The sequence below is a fragment of the Arachis ipaensis genome, chromosome B2, assembly GCF_059453495.1.
Source record: "Arachis ipaensis isolate K30076 ecotype BB chromosome B2, ASM5945349v1, whole genome shotgun sequence".
Classification (NCBI taxonomy): Eukaryota; Viridiplantae; Streptophyta; class Magnoliopsida; order Fabales; family Fabaceae; genus Arachis; species Arachis ipaensis.
The window spans coordinates 106521206-106534248 of record NC_142437.1 but is presented as its reverse complement, the minus strand read 5'-3'; the positions used below and the strand labels follow the sequence as shown (position 1 = coordinate 106534248).

General features: G+C 31.4%; 1 pseudogene across 1 annotated transcript; it reads right to left on the bottom strand.

Annotated features, from left to right (window-relative positions):
• Positions 1-18: 18 nt before the first annotated feature.
• Positions 19-11365, bottom strand: LOC148575135 (uncharacterized; annotated as a pseudogene). The gene is made up of 7 exons (XR_015905398.1): positions 11193-11365; positions 3513-4207; positions 3080-3355; positions 1851-2675; positions 850-1422; positions 696-772; positions 19-493 (listed from the first exon to the last, which is right to left on the bottom strand). The product of XR_015905398.1 is annotated as an uncharacterized LOC148575135 (transcript).
• Between the last annotated feature and the right edge of the window lie 1678 nt (positions 11366-13043).

Sequence of the window (13043 nt, the reverse complement as noted above, 5' to 3'; positions counted from 1 at the left end):
TCAAGCCATCTCTGATTAATAGTCTAAACTTTTCCACTCTGAAGATTAAGTTCTACATAATAAGGAGTATAAAGGAGACTCTGCTGATCTCTGATATTTATAGCGTTTTACTATTCTACGTTTAGATTATGTTCGACGCTCTCTATATATAATGTATGAAGAATTAACACCACATTTGTCGTCGTGCTCACCAACATCATACTCTGTTCAGCTGCCCCTTTACTCTTTGCATTCCAAAAATGCCGTACATCCTTTCAATGCTTATTACATCCATTCACCAGCCTTTTTCATGATGCCAATGTCAACCTAAATACAAGTGCAGAAAAAAAAAAGTTCATGGTTTAGAAAATAAAATGCAGCAATCAAATAGTTAAATAAGCACAAACCCACATTAAGTCTTTTCTGAATTAGATTCATGAAGGCCAAGATACAAGTAACGAGCTCCATCTGGATAGAGAAGGTGGAGATATAGTTTCTTGTGCAGATAAGACACCTGAAATCATCATTATCGTTCTCATTTTAAACTACAGCTTGTTTATTTACTTCTTGTGAGATTCATAGCAAAAATCCATGACACAAGAACCGCGCTGTACGCGCAGCAGGGCTGAGGCAAGGAGCCCGAGGAAAACCCAGACTAGATTACAATTTTGCCTAACTGGGAAGTAAAGCAGCATAGGAAGGCCATCATATCATACCTTGAAAATTAGATCTTAAGTTGTTACAATTTTGCTCTGTTGCAGTTGAAGCAATTCAATTTGTCCAACAACTTGAACTACAAGAACCAAAATGACAACAATTATGTTTATGTCAAAATATAGAACGTAACAAACTTACATCCATCACACTTACTTTTTTATCTGTGCCGGAAACAGGAATCTTATTACTGATTGCAGGTGTAGCATCAACAGCAGGGACACTGAAATTCTTATCTCTCATATCATCAACATTAGAAGCATCTTCTTTCTTACCAACAACCATGCTATTCACAATGACATCTTCTTGGCATTCATCAATGTTTTGGTCGATCGACTCATCATGAATGAGGTAAACTGCAGTGTTCTTCGCAACGATTCCATCCCCCAAAACAACAACCTCCTGAACTTTGTCACCAGCTTCAAGATTTGATATGACATTCTGCCAATCTTCATCTCTAAGTGAAAGCAAGGTATCTCCCTCATATAGATAAGGAGTGGTCTTTGTGTGATTAATGATCAACAGATTTTTAAGAATTAGGCCTTCATATGTCATGATATCTGGGGAGGAATAAACAATGCACAATGTCACTGCCTTCAAATTATGCCCTTTCACTTTAGGGACTTCGAAAATCACAGAAGAACCTTCACCATTGAAACTTAACCAATCAGTATTGTTGTCACCAGGGAGCAAACATTCTCCCACATCACTGGTACTGGCAGCCAGTTTCTGAATGATTAATGATTCAAAATAACATATGCTTGGTTAAGAATACAAATTTCACTTGTTCAAGTAATAAGTGTATAAGATATGACAGAGTATATTTTAATGATTTGCAAATCTAAGTGTTAATTTCTCTTTGCAGTTGATCATATAAACAATTCATTGGTTAGTTTTCTGCAAATAATATTTGTGCCTAAGGTCTTTTGTTTGCTCTTGTTTTCTCTCTTTCTAAATACTCTCTAGATTAATTCCAGTTTTACTAACCTAATTCCAAGAGTTAGTTTAAGAGTTGAGAAATGCCTTATAAATATCTTGTAATACTACTTTTGCTAAAATTATTTTTAAAAAATAGAAAGAATCTATCTATATATATAGTAAACGAAATAAATTAGAAGAAAATAAAATTTGATAGTATGAAGACAGATATAACAAACCTGTGAAATGCTTTCTCTGAGTATTTTTGTGACCGGACAGTTCGTTACCATTTGAATTAAAATGAAACTGATGGTAGCTTTTGATATAGACATGTCACCTTGACTGCGACAATCAACTAAGGCTGAGGTATCCATTTTTAAAACATGTGATATGGCTGGTGGTGCTTCCAGTTCCTTACAATTTTTTATATTGATGGCATCCAAGGTAAAATCTCCGGTTGTTTGTATTTGTGAACCGCTTTCTAACCTGATACCCTGAATATTTGGGAGCTCTCCGATAATGGATGATGTACCATGGAAGCTATTATTTGGCACAGTTAAAGAAACAAGACATGAAACATTTGCATATGTTTGCATTTGGGGTGAGAGGTTATTTGTTGGGGAGGTCCATGACCAAATGATTGAAGGAAACACATCACGGGACAATCCTTCAAAGCCACACAAAGAAACATATACAATGCTTTTCAATCTTATCAATGCATTTGGCACTTGTGTTATAGCAGTTTTATTGGCCATCAAAGTTGTCAAAGATTCCATCTGTTCTAAATCCTCTTCCAACTTGTTAATTTCTGAACATCCAGAAAGAATGAGAGTTTTCAGAGATTTCAACTTGTAGATGCTTCTTGGAAGTATACGAAGGCTTGTGCAACCTTTCAGATTGACTAGAAGAATTTTTTTAAGATCTCCAATGGTATGGGAAACCAAAGATAGCCTTGAACAATGTTTGAGTATTAACTTTTTAAGATTAGGAATGTTTGAAAAGTCAGGAGTTTCTGTCAAATATTGAGAATGACTAAGATTGAGAATTTCCAACTTCATTAGCATCTGCAAAAAATTCAATAAAAAAAAATAAATAAATGAAGAAGCTACCTGCTCTATACTATATTGATGAAATTTACAATTTAAAAAATTTTAACCATTTTATGATATAATATTAAAGGATTATCTTAGGTAACTAATAACTTTTTTGAATAACATGAACAACCACCAATCAAATCAAAACACACTACACCTCCAAATTACCCACCTAAATCTTAATATTAGAATAACCATTCGCACACCTAGTAAAATAAACATCCGATATATCCATTGTTCACATTGTTTAATATTTTCATTGTCTACCTATATCCATTGTTCACATTGTTTAGTATTTTCATTGTTTACATATACTTTTCCTTTTAAAATACACCTAGCATAGTTGTTTATTGTTACATCATAAATAATCGTACCTGCCTCTTCTTCCATACTAGCTGGAGATTGCTATATTTGAAGTCAATGGCAACTAAATTTCCCTGATCAAAACCTATAGTTGTATATTCTGAAGAACATCCATGCCAGGACAACCATCGAAGATCGGTTGAGAGGTATTTAAAGTCTCCATCGAGTTGTACACCACCAAGTTGAAGCAATCTTAGTCTCTTCATCTTCCTAAAAGCATTGGTCTTCAAATGAATTGGTTTCATCCTTGACAACTTCAAAGCAAGTCCCTGAATAGCTTTTGTTCCCTTTAAAATAAAATAAACAGAAAAACAAAATGCCATGGTTAGATAATTATTTGTAGCCTCTAGTGAGTTTAAATGATATTTGAAACCCAATTTCTTATTAGGATCCAAGAAACAATATATAACTCAAAAATCAAATAAAAATCCATGAGATTCATACCATGTCTTTTGATAAGACATCAAGAACTTCTTCTGGATTCCATAATCTACTGCGTTCTTCGGGTAAAGGTAGATTCTCACGAATGATTTCTCTTTCCATATCTCGCAACAAATAATGCATTCTAAGTTTGTTCTTAGAGTCAATTGTTACAAGAGATCGTTCCCTGAGAACACTGATCCCAATTTCAGTAGAATATCCACAGCCATTCAAAGCTTATTTTCAGCTTCTTTTGTATTTGCTCATTGGGAATGTTTTTGAGTTTCTCCAAAACACTTATCCACTCTTGTATTCCCCTTTTAAACAAATGTGATCCAAGAACCTCAAGTGCTAACGGTAATCTCCCACAGTAGGAGACCACTTTACCTGTAAACCCGACAAATTCTTCAATAGGAAATGGTTCCTTAAATGCATGCCAACTAAAAAGTTCAACAGATTCTCTGTCACTCAACTTTTCCAGCCTATATACCTTGTCAATTCCAAGCCAATTAAGAAGACGTTGATCCCTTGTTGTGATGATTATTACACTCCCTGGGCAGAACCATTTACGATTTGCAGCCAAAGCATTTAGTTGCTCCAATTTGTCTACGTCATCAAGTACAACAGGTATCTTCTTTTGGCCAATTCTTTCCTCTAATATCACTTTTCTAGATTCCACGTTTTGTATCTTTAGTATCGGGTTAATAGTCAAATTCGTCCTGACAGATCACTTATTCTTCAAATTAGTCTTTAAATAATTTTTTTAGTCATATTAGTCCTTGAAAGATAAAACGTAACTCAAATTAGTCCTGCAGTTAGTTAGATGACGATGTTAAGTGCCACGTGTCACCAGATGATTGGATGACGTATTAGGTCAGTGACACCTAGTACGTCACGTGTCATTTGACATATAAAAAAGTTATTTATAATCAAAATAGTCCTAAAAGCCCAAACGTAAGTCAATTTCATTCCTAAAATTTTAAAAATTAATCAAATTAGTCCTTATATATATTTTTTTATTTTTACATAATATTAAATTTAAAATATTATATGATAGTACTAATTTTAATATTATTTTTAGATCTTAATAAACAAAATTCTCTTCACATAAAATAATAAAAATAATTAAATTACTATAAAATTATTTTGTCATTTATATTTTAAAGTTTTACATTTTTAAATTGTAAGTTTTCTATATAGTGAAATTTTTTTATTTAAATGAGTTTATCAAATTATTGTTGATTATATATTTAAAAATTTAATATTTTAAATCTCACTAAATAATATAGTAGTTATTTTAAAATTTAAATCTTTTAAAATTTTTAAAATTATAATTTATATTATTGTTTAATTTATATGATAGAACTCAATAATTTAAAAACCGATTTGTAGGATCATTTGTTGAATAAAAGATTAAAATATTTAAAATAACTACTATTTTTATTTAGTGAAATCCAAAATATTAAAACTTTTAGTATATACTAGTTATTAAGATTCAACAATAATTTGAGTTCTATTATATAAATTTTTTATATTAAAATATTAAGATTTAAGAAGTGATTCAACAAATTAATTTTTTAATTATTGAGTTTTACCATATAAATTAAACAATAACAAAAATTATAATTTTAAAAATTAAAAAAATTTAAATTTTAAAATAACTACTATATTATTTAGTGAGATTTAAAATATTAAATTTTAAAATATATAATCAACAATAATTTGATAAATTCGTTAAATAAAACAATTTTACTATAAAAAAAATTACAATTTGAAAATATAAAATTTTAAAATATAAATGACAAAACAAATTTATAATAATTTAATTATTTTTATTATTTGATGTAAAGAGAATTTTGTTTATTAAGATCTAAAAATAATATTAAAATTAGTACTATCAAAAAATATTTTAAATTTAATATTATGAAGAAAAAATAAAAAATTATATAAGGACTAATTTGATTAATTTTAAAAATTTTAGAGATAAAAATGACTTACGTCTGAACTTTCAAGGACTATTTTAATTATAAATAACTTTTTTACATATCAAGTGACACGTGGCATGCTAGGTGTCACTGACCTGACACGTCATCATCTAACTAATGGAAGGACCAATTTGACTTACGTTTTATCTTTCAAGGACTAATATGACTAAAAAAATCATTTGAGGACTAATTTAAAGAATGAGTGATCTTTCAGGGACGAATTTGACTATTAACCCCTTTAGTATCATTTATCTATTACTAGCGGCTCAATAGACACATGTGCTTATTTAGCGCTTTTCTATTATTGTGAAGAGATTAATTTTTATGATTTTATTTTTAAAATTATAAATTTAATAAAATAATCAAAACATTAAGAATAAAAAAAATTTAAAAACAAAAATAAAAATTTTATAAATTATTTAACTTTTCTTTGTGACAAATTATTTAACTTTTAGAATGTATAAAATTTATAAATTTAAATTAAATAAGATATTAAACAAATTTATTATGTTGTTATTATGTGTAACAAAATAAAAATAAAGATTTTTAAAAATATTATTTACAATTAACTATTTAAAAATGTTATTAAATTTATTTATTTATTTTTAATAGTATTTAATTTAAAGCTGAGATAAAAATTTATATTCAAAACACTCTTTATCTTTATGTATAATTTCAATTGATAAAAAATATTATTTTAATTTTATATTTAATTCTTTAAACTATGTTTAATTGCATTTTTTTTCAAAATTATTAATTTATATTTTTATTATATCGCCTCACTATATCAAATACTATTTTTTCTTTTACTATATATTATTCTCTATATACATACATGTCATTGTCTCACCGTCACTATTATATTACCTTGTTCTCCTTTCTCATTTTTTTCTTCTCCTTTCACATTCTCTTCTTCCTATCGTTATTAATTATTATCAAGTATCATCATCGCAACTTTTACTCTTATCTATCACTTTAATTTATAACTATTTATTGTGTTAACTTTTATGAGTTGTTGAAGTTTTGCTAAAAGAATTAAGATATAAAGTATTTAAATTATTTTAAAATTATCAAAATTTTATGTCAGTAATCCTAAAAAACAATATCAAAATATATTATTTTCAACCAAAATAATAAAAAAATAGTACGTAATTGTAAATTTTTTAACTAATAATTATAAATTTAAGTCGCAGTTTAATATAGCACCTTAGAACAGAAGGCAACTATTGCTATTCACATTTGACTACTATTTTATAAGTTTCATATTTATTTTATTGTGCACATCAATTAAACTATACTTTATTATTTCATTTTACATGTTTTGAAATAATGTCATCGTATTATAAGGATGGGATTATTTTTCATAATCTAATACAAAATCTTCTTATTATTTTGTTCCTCATTTGAATACTATCCATAAAAAATATTTAGTTAAAGTAAAACACTATATAAAGAGAGATAGAACACTTTTAGATTTGTCCTTCTTGTTTGCTTCTTAAACCTCACTAATAAAGGGTTAGAGATTACACTTTACATTCTCAATTTTTTTAACAATTGAGAGGATCCATTCCCCACTTAATATACTCAATTTTAATAGCTTTGATGGTAGTGATTATTGTAATTAGTTAAAAAGTTTCAACTTTTTCTTTCTCTTTCTAACTCTCCCTACGATTTTGAACAAATTTAATTTTGTTATTAAATAATTTTTTTAAGTTTAGAATATTTTTAACTTCCTATATAATAAGTATTTTTTAAATTATCTAATGCATAAAAGGTTACCTCTTTTCATGTATCTTGAAAGTTAAAAATTAAAGTTAAATGATATTAGTTTTTTTATTAAGTACAAAAATAAACATTAAGTCTAAATGATATTAGTTCTTTTATTAAGGTAGAAAAATTCCATAAAAGGGTAATATTAAGTCCCATGTTCTTATATATGAGAACATGTACCATTTATTATATTATATATAATCTTTGTACCATATAACCAGAGGTGAAAATCTATAAAGTCATTACAAAGAGTTGACTACGACTTTAGTTTCCAATTTTTTTGGACTATATTTACCCTCTAACAAATCATTTCATAAAGTAAATTATAAGGACAAAATAGTCATAAAATTTATTATGAAAATCTAATAACCTCCCACTAAAATAAAAACAGTTTTGTTACTTCTATAACTATGATAACACATCTCCTAACAAAAAATATAGTGTCTGCAAATTGTTAATAAATCAGAAAATGGACTAAGTGAACATAAATGTCTTTACATTTTTTACCATCTTCATGTTTTGTTTAATTCTATGTTAATTTTAGTTTATATATATATATTGTTAGGATTTGGTTGAATTAGTCCCACATTGCTCAGGATAGCAAATGGAGTGGGTGGCCTAGGCTATAAATATGAGGCTAAGTTCTCCATTTGTTTTTTGCACCAGTCAGAAACACTTTAAGCTTGTATCTGATTTTTCTTTTCCTCTGTACTCTTTATTAGAGAGTGTTGTGAGGTGTAGTTAGATATTTGCTTTGAGAGAGTGTGGGTGTACTGGGGTGCCGGTGAGAGAAAGAAGTCTATGTGTTGTAACAATTTTCACATAGTGATATTCTCTGGTTGTCATTTGACAACGGCCGTGGTTTTTTCTCCGGTAATTGGAGTTTCCACGTTAAATTCTTGTGTTGTGATTGTGTCTATTTTATTTCTCTGTCAAAGGTGTTTTCTCAAGGGGGAATGGTGTATTATTCCCAACAAGTGGTATCAGAGCTTCGGTTCGGTAGGATTTATTCTTAGTATGCTCTGTGGTTGCAGCCTAGTCTGACCTTCCACATCAGAAAAGAATTTTGTCCTGTGGCTTGAGGTTGATCTTTGGTTGCTGTTATTGTTGCTGGAAGGCAGTGTGACACTGTGAGAGTGCTGTTTGGAAAGGTTCTGGCTAAGGAAAGACTTGGTATTTAAGTGTGTCCATTGTGACCCACCTCTCTTTCCTGGGGACCCTTCCTAGTGCACGGTTGAGTTATACTATTCCAGTATACGGTTGCAACAATGTCAGGATATTCAAGTGCTGTGAAGCTTGAAATAGAGAAATTTGATGGAAGAATCAATTTTGGCTTGTGGAAAATACAAGTCAAGGATGTGTTGATACAATCAGGTTTGCACAAGGCGTTGAAGGAGAAGATCTCTGGTTGCTCTCTCTACGAGAGAAGATGATGTTCTCTAGAAGACAAGAAGTATCCTCATGGTATTACCGCACTACCATGGATAAGGATAAGTTGTGGCAATCGGGTCCACAATTGCACACGGGCATTGGTTGGCGTTGAGATGCAAGGTGTGTGGCGGAGTTAAGTCGATGGCTGAAGAACTTCCAGGAAAAGCCAATTTGGAAGTTGCACCATGAATTTTCAGCAAGGTTTCGATCTGTACCAAGGTGAAATGCTTGGAGTGGTCTAATTCCAAGTGAGTATACTTTCATGGTGGAGTATGATAGTTCTCTGAACTATGATTGTCGGTATAGACAATGGCAGCAAAGAATTGTCGGTGTTGACAATGGAAGCTGAAGATGTGTGACTATTTCAATCAAGGTGGAGATTGTTAGGATTTGGTTGAATTAGTCCCACATTGCTCAGGATAGCAAATGGAGTGGGTGGCCTAGGCTATAAATATGAGGCTAAGTTCTCCATTTGTTTTTTGCACCAGTCAGAAACACTTTAAGCTTGTATCTGATTTTTCTTTTCCTCTGTACTCTTTATTAGAGAGTGTTGTGAGGTGTAGTTAGATATTTGCTTTGAGAGAGTGTGGGTGTACTGGGGTGCCGGTGAGAGAAAGAAGTCTATGTGTTGTAACAATTTTCACATAGTGATATTCTCTGGTTGTCATTTGACAACGGCCGTGGTTTTTTCTCCGGTAATTGGAGTTTCCACGTTAAATTCTTGTGTTGTGATTGTGTCTATTTTATTTCTCTGTCAAAGGTGTTTTCTCAATGGGGAATGGTGTATTATTCCCAACATATATATGTATATTATTTTATCAATGTCTTTACATTCTTCACCATCTTTATGATTTGTTTAATTCTACGTTAGTTTTAATTTATATCCTTTTATTTAAATATCCCTTGTACTCTCACTAGTAGTTTGATTTCACTCTAATTATTCTATTAGTTTTTTTTTTAATTTTTTTGAAAAATCTACCAATTTTATTCTTCAAGCACATTTTTATGTGTTTCTCTTATTATCGCCCTTCTCCTTCCTTTCAACAGCCTCAATTACATCGGCTTTAGCGTCTTTCATTGCTTTCATCACTGTAGTTGCAAATTTTATTCGGTTTCACGCATAACTTCCACTTACATTTTCTCTTTTCTTTAGTTTATTTATTTAATTTATATTTTCAGTCATTCTTCTATCCTTTTAAAAAATAGTTTTATCTTTTTTTTTTACGTTTAATTACTCTATTAGTCCCTATAGTTTTACCAAATTTTTAATTAAGTCCCTATACTTTTTTTCTTTTTAATTGGGTCCCTACAGTGTTTTTAATTTTGTAATTACGTCCTTTTCATGTTAAAAATATTAAAATTAACATAATATTTTTACCAAAATACATGCAGTCAAAGATTTAATTAAGTTTTTAATTATAAGTACCTTCAATTTACGAAAAAATATTCAGTTAACTCTAATATTTTTTATACTAGGAAGGACTTAATTACAAAATTAAAGCAGTGTAGGGACTCCATTAAAAGGAAAAAAAGTATAGGGACCTAATTAAAAATTTGGTAAAACTATAGGGACCAACAGAGTAATTAAACCTTTTTTTTATCAATTTGATGTAAAAAAAATTTTATCTTATCAATTTGATGTAGAAAGAAATTTTTTTTATCTGATATTTGTTCTTATATTTTTTATTAATTTTTTTATAATTTTTTTATCTAATTAAACAATCTTTTTTTAACATGTCAATAATTAAACTTAACTTCTTTTATAATCAGTAGTTTTTGAATCATCTAATTTATAAAAAAAATTGCATCTTTTTATCTATTCTAAAAATTAAAAAATTAAAATTAATATTAGTACTTTTAGACTAACAGAATTAAAATAAAATACAAAAATAGTTTTTGAATAAACATAATGCAAAATTTTAAATCTCAAAAAATAAAATAATTATAAGATAAAAAATTTATTTAAGCATAATTTTTGTAAAATACTTTATGAATTGACATAAATATAAAATGAACTTTGAAATTATGATGTGAGCACTACTGACCACAAAAATAAAAGATGACATATAAATACACAAATTTTTTTCTTTAAAAAGAATTCCTTAAATATATACTCAATGCTTTTCATTAAGAATAGTTATTTAAATTTAAATCCAGGGCAATTTACTATAATAAATAATATGGAAACTAATTTTACCAGAATGCACAAAATGAAAAATGAATATCACGTGCAACGAGAAATAAGCATATACCGCAACAGGGGTGTTGCGGTTTACGCCTGTTGCGGTTTACGTGTGGGCGTAAAATGTGCATAAACCGCAAGAGGGGTGTAGCGGTTTATGCGTTAGTATACAATTTATATAAACATAAAACAAAGTGTGTGGTTAACAAAAAAACATACATTACATACACCTAATTCAATGGAAATAAACTAAGTACAAACACATATAGTACAAAAGTACATGGTAAATCCGACATACATAGGTATCATCAATGAGAACATAAAATAGTAAGCTACGGCTCCTGCCTGTCCTCATCCTCATCGTCAGAGTCATGTCCAAATGCGCCCAGAAGATGCGACCCTGTACCACATCGAGCGGCCCGTCTCACTCTGGCGGGCCTCTGGCGCTGCTGTGCTGGAGGATCGACCGGCATGCCGACGCCATATGCAGATGCAGGCGTCCCTCCCATGCCCAACCAACTGTCATATGGACTGCCAGCAGGCTCATTCAGGTCTACATGTAGCTGGGACTGGAATCCATGAGGGTCAGACGTCTGCGGCTGGAATCCATGAGGGCCAAATGTCTACTGCGAGCAGGCTCATTCAAAAAATCCATGACTGCAGTAGCTACAGGGGACCTGCCAAGTTTTTCACGTTTCTGTTGGCCACCCGACACATGCAACGATATAGCCAGGCCAACGCTGCTGACCCCTAGCTATAACTGCCCATATCATCAAGCCTCACCACAAAGGGCAACCACCGTATATGAACCCGGTTTCCACTCTTGTCACCGAACAACTGAGTGGAAAGCAGCATCATAATATAAGACCGTGCATATATGCGTACGGTCTCCTCCGTAGTATCATCTGGCAGCACCCTGAACCTCTCATGAAACTAGGTGAAGTGGACTGTATACTGCTTCACCTTATTATGTGGTGGAAGCTCGCTAAATAGTTTCTCAAACCACTCCCACGTCGGTCTGCCTACTTCTATAAACTTCTCAAAATCAGTAAGGCACCCGGATACAGGTAAACCATCCACGGGCAGCCCCAACTGGTATGCTACATCCTGCAGCGTGATAGTGCACTCTCCAAAGGGCATATGAAAGGTATGCGTCTCAGGACGCCACCTCTCAATGAAAGCACTGACTAAGGGCTCGTCCAACCAGAACCACCTAGTGTTGAGCCTCGCCAGGTGGTACAAACTGACCCTCTTCGAATATGGAGAGATCCTATCATGCAGAGGCATGCTCTGCTGCCTCCGGACACTATATATATGTAAGAACCGCAACTAATCAACTGATTAATTAAGTGATTATATTGCCTAGTTTAGACTCCGAAAAGTTAGAGAGAGAATTAGAGGATTTAAAGGTGATTTTTGGACTCAGTAGGTCTTTCTGAGTCAGAAAATGTGTTTTCTGCGAAAAATCGTGAAAAACCGCAAATCAGCAGTTGAACCGGTTGAACAGGTTTAAGTCTACCCGGTACTGCACGAGAAAAAGTAAAAATTGTCAAAAACCTTAGAAAAATATTAGAAGTTGAAAATCGGGCGTTAATTTTAAAATTTTGGCCCGAAATTGGACCAAACGGACTAAAAACGCTAACGGATTGGACCGGGGCCAAGTTGGGCCCAAGTCCAACATATATAAGGTTCATTTAATGAACTCTCATCTCATAAACACACACACACTTCAGATTTGAAAGAGGGAAAGAGAGGAAGAAGAGAATACTATTCACACCTATCTTCTCTTTGCGATATCTCGAGCTACGGTGCTCCGATTTGCGTGCCGTCAGCGCTATGCGTTCCTTGTGAAGAGCTCTACAAAACTCATCCAAGAAAGTAGTAAGGTAACTACGAAATCTTCTCAGTTATTCTCTCCAAAATTTCGGGTTATTAGGGCTTTGGGTTAAGTGAGTTTTTGTGATTTTGAATGTTTAGGTTCACTTTAATCCTTGCTTAGCATTGGGTTTTGGCTTCCAAAGCTATTGGGAAAGGTAAGAGCTCTTGAATCTTTGTGATATTATGTTTATGTTGAACCCTAGGTTGATTTGTGGTGATTTATATGTATATAGCTTGATTATTGTGAGTTTGAGAGCTATTGAAACATATTGATGCTTGTTGAAGTGGAATTGAAAGCTTGGTTTGGAG